We start from the raw sequence: 6,974 nt of genomic DNA, 5'->3' as shown, positions 1-6,974 counted from the left end.
ATTATCATTGTTTCATGTGTTTTCTTCATATCACCGCTTTTACAGAACCGACCCAATAACTAATAAGGTATTAGCAACCCAGCTAGAGCAAATAGGAAATAGGTACTTACCTATTTATGTTTTCTTCATTCACTACAAATACTAATAATCACATATAATACTCTAATATTCTACTTACTATATCACAATAACATATCTACCTGAATATCAAACGCATATATCACCAAAAATGGATTTGACTTTATATGCATTTTTGGTATGATGCTAATAAAAGGTAATAATATCTATACAGTTATACCCATATAGGCGTAAATAGTATTCGAGGGGGCTTAGCCCTTAAATCCCCCCACAGTTTGCATCTATGCTTAAACTGCACTGGAATAAAGTGGTTAGTTACTAACTGTTGGTCACTACTGCATGTCTGCATCTGCATATAAATGTCCCACCAAGACACTAGATTCAATTTTCCACGCGTGCGATTCTCTCAAAATTGACTCTTTTATATAGGTGAAGGCTGTGGCGGTCATTATACTTTACTATATTGAACTGCCCTACTCATTAGTCATTACTCGTATAATAATAATAATTTGTAATAATGTTTATTTAAAAATTGATTCCTGTGCAACTAGGACAAGAGTAGCTACTATTATATAAATGTATAATTTTATTTATTCGAATTATGCATGTTTGATGTCATTTTAAAATAATTTGTAACATTTGAATCGTAATATGGATTTTGCAAAAAATATGTGTTTGTGACATAAATACAATATATGTCACAAACGCGTGTTTGGCGTATATAATATTATTATAATGTATATATAAATTACGCATATAAATCTTATCGTATTATTATCTCTCATCGAAATGTATATGCATTTTAGGCGACATACGACACAATATAATATATTATTATAATATATTATTTGCTCGCCGTGATTACTGGAACGTCTAAAAACGTATATATTTATTATTACCTATAAATATTATAATCAAATAAAAATGCTGACTCTTCGTCGTAACAGAAAGTCACAAACACAGGATAGCAACAACTATAATGTATAATATAATATAATCCTTTCCGTGACGTTTTTGTCAGACACGCGGAATTCTCGTTTAAGGTGTATAATATTCTCATATCGTGTGCGCGCGTATAATATACGTATATTAAGCTACAATTATAATATAGTATTATACTATAATACTTAGGTGACACGGTATTTATGACGATAATATAAAATAATATTTTTCTATAGGCTATATAGGGGAGATTTTGTTTTCAAATTTTTGGAGCAAACTCAAAACCGCGCCGTAATACCGTTTGTTACTTAAGCCCTGTATATATATATATAACATTATACATATTATAGTCATATCAAAGCCTTGCAGCGCAAACCCTTTCTTTCATACTGTTCGTCTGGTACAATATGGTTAGGTATGCTGCAGTTACTGAAATATCGTATACGCGTTGACCATACGCCGCTAATCTCGGAACTCGCGCGGTGGTGGAAATCGCGCTGACTCAGCGGTGCCCTTTACCATATACCTACCAACAATATATATTGGTACGACCAGAACCGCGGTAGTGTACCTATATATATATTTATTATTTGGTACACGCTCACACATATATTATTATAAATCATACCTATACCTATAATAGTAGGTTGGTATTGTCCGTCGTGTCCGAATCCGAATCCCTCTTTATGTGTATATAGTAGGTATAACCTTGCAGTATTATAGTATAGTGCCGCTGCAGAAATCATTTCACGGTGTATCGAACATTCATCGTTATATTTTATATTATTATTATATATTATGTACGACGTGCTTCGCACCTTTTCCAAAACGCGCGCACACAATATAATATTATATATATAATAACGATAAAAGGGACCGTTTAATGCGATTGGCCGCGGGCGCAGACTCTATACCTATATGTACACACATTATAATATATAATAAACGCTCACCGCACATCACTTTCTCTCTCTCACTGGTTCGTTTTTCGCGTCCGCCGTTTCCTTTCCAGCGGGCGCGAACACACGCGCAAGAGAACCCAAACTCACGCACGCACACACCTTTTATACGATTATTATTAGATATTATTATTATCATATTATATGAATCGTCACCGCGCGTATGCAATATAATATATTATACTACGGAGCGTAATGCCATTAACATATTATTATTATGATTATTATACCATTATACAGGAGGGTATATAATAGTATACCTATGCATATGGGGAAATGTTATTTTTTCGTCCCAATGTGCAGCGATGCTGTGTACGTGTGTGCGTGTTTAATCGCGTTACCGGTTATTATTTGCGCGCAAAGTCCGCGGCGCAGTCGAGTCGAAAAATCTGTCGATTTTGAATGTGCGCTCCGCGACGGGGTTTCGCGTGTTAATTGGCATCGCTCGCCGCCCGAGGACCTGCGCCTCCGGAGACTGCAAGCGTTGGTCCCGCAATTGGATTTCGTAGTCGTAGTCGTCGTCGTGTGTGCGTTTAAGCGCATACGTATATTATTAATAATACTTATGTAGTGTGTGTGTGTGTGTGTGTGTGTGTGTGTGTGTGTGTGTGTGTGTGTGTGTGTGTGCTGGAGACGAACGATAATCGCCTAAAATATGTACACCCAATTAGAAGGAGCAGCGCAACAGCAGCAGCTGTGGACGTATATATTATGCGTGTATAGTCGACTATGTATATATGTATGATATTACTAGCTCGCGACTGGCGTTCACGCGATTTAAATGTGTGTCACTGCTATACGACGCATAATATAATATTATTATGATATGGGTACATTTTTGTATGTGTGCGTATAGAATATAATACGCGTAAAGTGAAATGCATATATTTTAATAATAATATATATAATACAATAATGTATTATTGTATGCTCACTGTGACACTGTTTGATGTTATTAATTTTTTCTTCGCTTATCGCACAATAGTATAATATGTATACCTAGCTTTATATTTAATAATAATATATTATTTCGTCTGATAACGTTACATATATTAAACAAATTATACCCGTTATCGTATTATCATTATTATTATACACTGCGGCACAGCACCTCGGCGGGTGTCGCTGCAGCTATACGACGACGGTGTGGTTAATAATAATATAATAGAACACAACTCGATATTTTTTCTTGCGATAATTGGAAATAAAGAAATACACATACGAAATAAATGGCGAAACGAGAGCGACTGTACACTGTGACTGGCGCCAAGCGACATGATATTATGTAGTCGTACCTAAATGCTGCAGTGTGTAACACAAACATTTCGCACCTATATATATGCCGCGCGCAATATGTCCGTTTAATTTTTTTTTATGTACCTAATTTAATGTCTCACGAAGACTGTATTATTATTATTATTAACACAGCTACCTATTCGTTTCGACGTAAAATAATAATCACACATACGCACGTGTCATTATATTATTATACTGTCGTATATTCGATGAGATTTTTCTTACACGACTAAATAGTAATAATAATAATAATAATACAGGATATGTTTTTAACGAATACCAATATAATAGTTGACACGCGACTTCCAACTAACATTGTTTCGTGAGAGCAACGATATAATAGTTATAATATAACTATATAATAGTCAATACAATTAATTTTACCTAATATAACTGATAAATATGTTATTGACGCGACAGAGTGGTTAAGTTTGAACGAATATGTATAGGTATATACTATATACTGTACATATTGTGTACACACAACACAATAGATATTTTTGGTCGACATACATTATTGCACAAAGTTACATTATAATATTATAATATTATATTAAATAATAAATTGTTTAAAATAGTATTATGATGTAAAATGTCCATATTGTTCGCTCGTGTATGATATTTTATATTATTATAAAATATTCCAACAGAAGTCAACAAAAACGTTGTAAAGGGCTGTTCATCGAGGGTCGTAATTTTATCCCCCGAGGGTTTTTTTCTCGAACGGTTTTTCGACGGGGGAACGGACATTTATAATGGAATAATTAATACAACGTGTCAGAATACTGTGTTGTGTAAACTTGTGTTATGGGTACATATACTACCTATATATTAAAATTATATTGTATAGGGTAGTCGAATAATTTACGAAGAGCGTCAAACGCTTCAGATTTTACCACTCTTGCACGCCACACGCAGCCATTAATAATAATTATCAATTATTAATCATTATTGTAGTATAATGCGCTTACACGTATTTTATTTAATTTTTTTCGTATTAGGTATAGTTCTTATAGTTCATAACTGTTATTTTTTCTTTTTATCCGTTGGTCCAATTAACGCACTATTCGATTACCATACCAGAAATTTCAAAAAATAAGCTCCGCATGGTTAATTATAATAAACCCAACCTGCAGTAGGTAAAATAATATGGTCTATAGTTCTAGTGTTCTACACTATTGTTAACTATTGTAATAGTATGCGTTTGTCCATACCTGTGTATATGTGTATGAGAGCATAGACGCACGTACTGTTCAAAAGACAAAACGCAATATAATTACATTTTTATATAATATGTTTATTGTGTAATAATAATTATCGAGCAACAAACGATTATAACATTTTCAATTGTAGTTAGGTGCGCGATAAACATCCATAACCCTGAACGTCTGTCGTTTTCTTTACGTTTTCTACACTGAGTAATGTATATATTACAGCTATCTTGCCGTATAATGTATATGATAGTTGTAGGTACACACTACACACTACGAGGAAATGGATTTTTTTGGTTTCTATTTCATTATAGTCTAATATATATATTGTACACGATCACAATAGAATATAATATATATTTATAGGTATATATTATTACGTTGAAACGCCACTGAGCGAGAAAACAACAAGAAAACCACATAATCATTGACATGTGAATCCTATCAAAATTCATTTTGTGAACAAATAACAACGCGTTATAATATTACACGCGTAGGTAGGTATATTATATACCTCGTATAATATAATATAATATAATATTCGAAGAAAACTTTCGTAAAATACGCATACTTTACCGCCGCCCCCGTTGTCATTGTCGTCTTCGTATACTACCTCTATGGTCGTGACCCGGCCAGAAACCCCAAATACCCCGGTATAGTGGTGGCGGCGGCGGCGGCTGCGGTATACAATATATGACCTATTAGACCACATACGTGTGTGCGGTCGTCGCTATTGGATTGCCCGGGAGAAGAAAAACCCTTTCGGCGGTGACCAGTGCTCCTCTCTGCCGGCGCACCCCCTCGGGTATCCAATAACGCGCGTATACGCCCTTAAAGTGCACACACACACAAACCGAACACACATTATGTATTATTATTATTATAATATAATATAATAACCAGCTACCGGTGGCGGCGATGGCAGCGGCGTAAGACGGTTAGAAAAAATCGAATATAAAAATCAACATCACGTCTCGTCCATTTAAGCCGACCGCGTGTGATGTACGTGTGTGTACAGGGGGTTTATATACCTATATACTGGGTTGCAATTGCAGCAGCAGCGGTCGAGCCGCATAATGGGAATTGATTATTTTTCGTTTTTCGTTGTGCCGCCGACACAAAAATTATACCCACACACATAATTTCGAGTTTCTATAATCAGCTCGCGTTCACAAGGCGCCGCCGCCGACCGCAAAATCAAATAACGTTCCTCGTCAGCGGGTAAAAGTAGTAGTCGTACCTATGCTTATAATTCGAGCTGCAACAGAGATGTATAATATAGCTCCCGAAGAATTTACATGAATACTAAATTATATATTTGAAAAAAAAAAAAGAATGGATTTATAGTTTATTATAATATTATATAATATTACATCGATTTCCTGTATGTGTGTGTGTTTTTGTCACGGTCCAATGTGCGCGTGAAGCTTCTGCCGCCGCCGCGTTGACAAGGCCCTACATAATATTATTATACATCAAGTATATATACGCGTCGTTGCCGCCGTCGACATAAAAAAAAAAATTGTCGGTCAATTTACTACACACACACACACACACACACATACAACAAGATAGGCGTACCCATACAGTATATATACTCTAAATAATAATCGTCTCGAGCCGACAGGCAACGCAGCAGCCGGTATAGGTATGTATTTACTGAAATAATATTATTATATACGGTTTGTCGGCGTGTGTGTGAGTGTGTGTGTGTATGTGTGTGTGTGTGTGTGTGTGTGTGTGTGTGTGTGTACGGCGGTGGTAAATTGTAAATACGATATAATAATAATATAATATGTATACGCCTGCGTATAGGTGTCGGGTAACGTAGCTCTATAACTGGCGCCATCCTAATGAGTAAAGCGCCACATGAGGTGTCGAGAAATAAATCAGTCTCGTCGACGACGTCGTCGTCAGCCGTTCCCATCGCGTACAACAACGTGTACACACACACACACACCCGTACCTATATAATACGATATTAATAATTATTATTATTTAACGAGATAACAATAATATGTAATATAGTGTATAGGTGTATAATATACTGTGTAAGTATCTATGTATAAACGTATATTATACTAGATATTGTGCCATGTGCCGTGTACGCAAACAGCGGTGGTGAAAAATACGACGACGATTTTCCTATTTTCTGTAATGCCGGATGCGCTAGTTATACGATTTTTTTTCCTTCTTGTTTCTCCGACGACTGCGACGGATCGCGTAACCACCGATAGACGACTGCAGATGCTGCAGTGCTGTACGGTCGTATATATAATATAATATTATCCGTCGCCTCTCGTACAATATAATATATAAACAAGCTCCGATACCCGACACAACTCTTTTCCCGCGGGAAATAAATAATAATAAGAGGATGTCTGTGCGTATTTATTATAATATATATATATTATAGAGTTACGTATTCCGCATTGTATATATATATATGTGTGTGATCTGTCGCTGCACTCTAGTCTGCAGCGCTACG

Source organism: Acyrthosiphon pisum, chromosome A2, assembly GCF_005508785.2.
Source record: "Acyrthosiphon pisum isolate AL4f chromosome A2, pea_aphid_22Mar2018_4r6ur, whole genome shotgun sequence".
Taxonomy (NCBI): Eukaryota; Metazoa; Arthropoda; class Insecta; order Hemiptera; family Aphididae; genus Acyrthosiphon; species Acyrthosiphon pisum.
Note: the sequence above shows the minus strand (reverse complement) of the source record.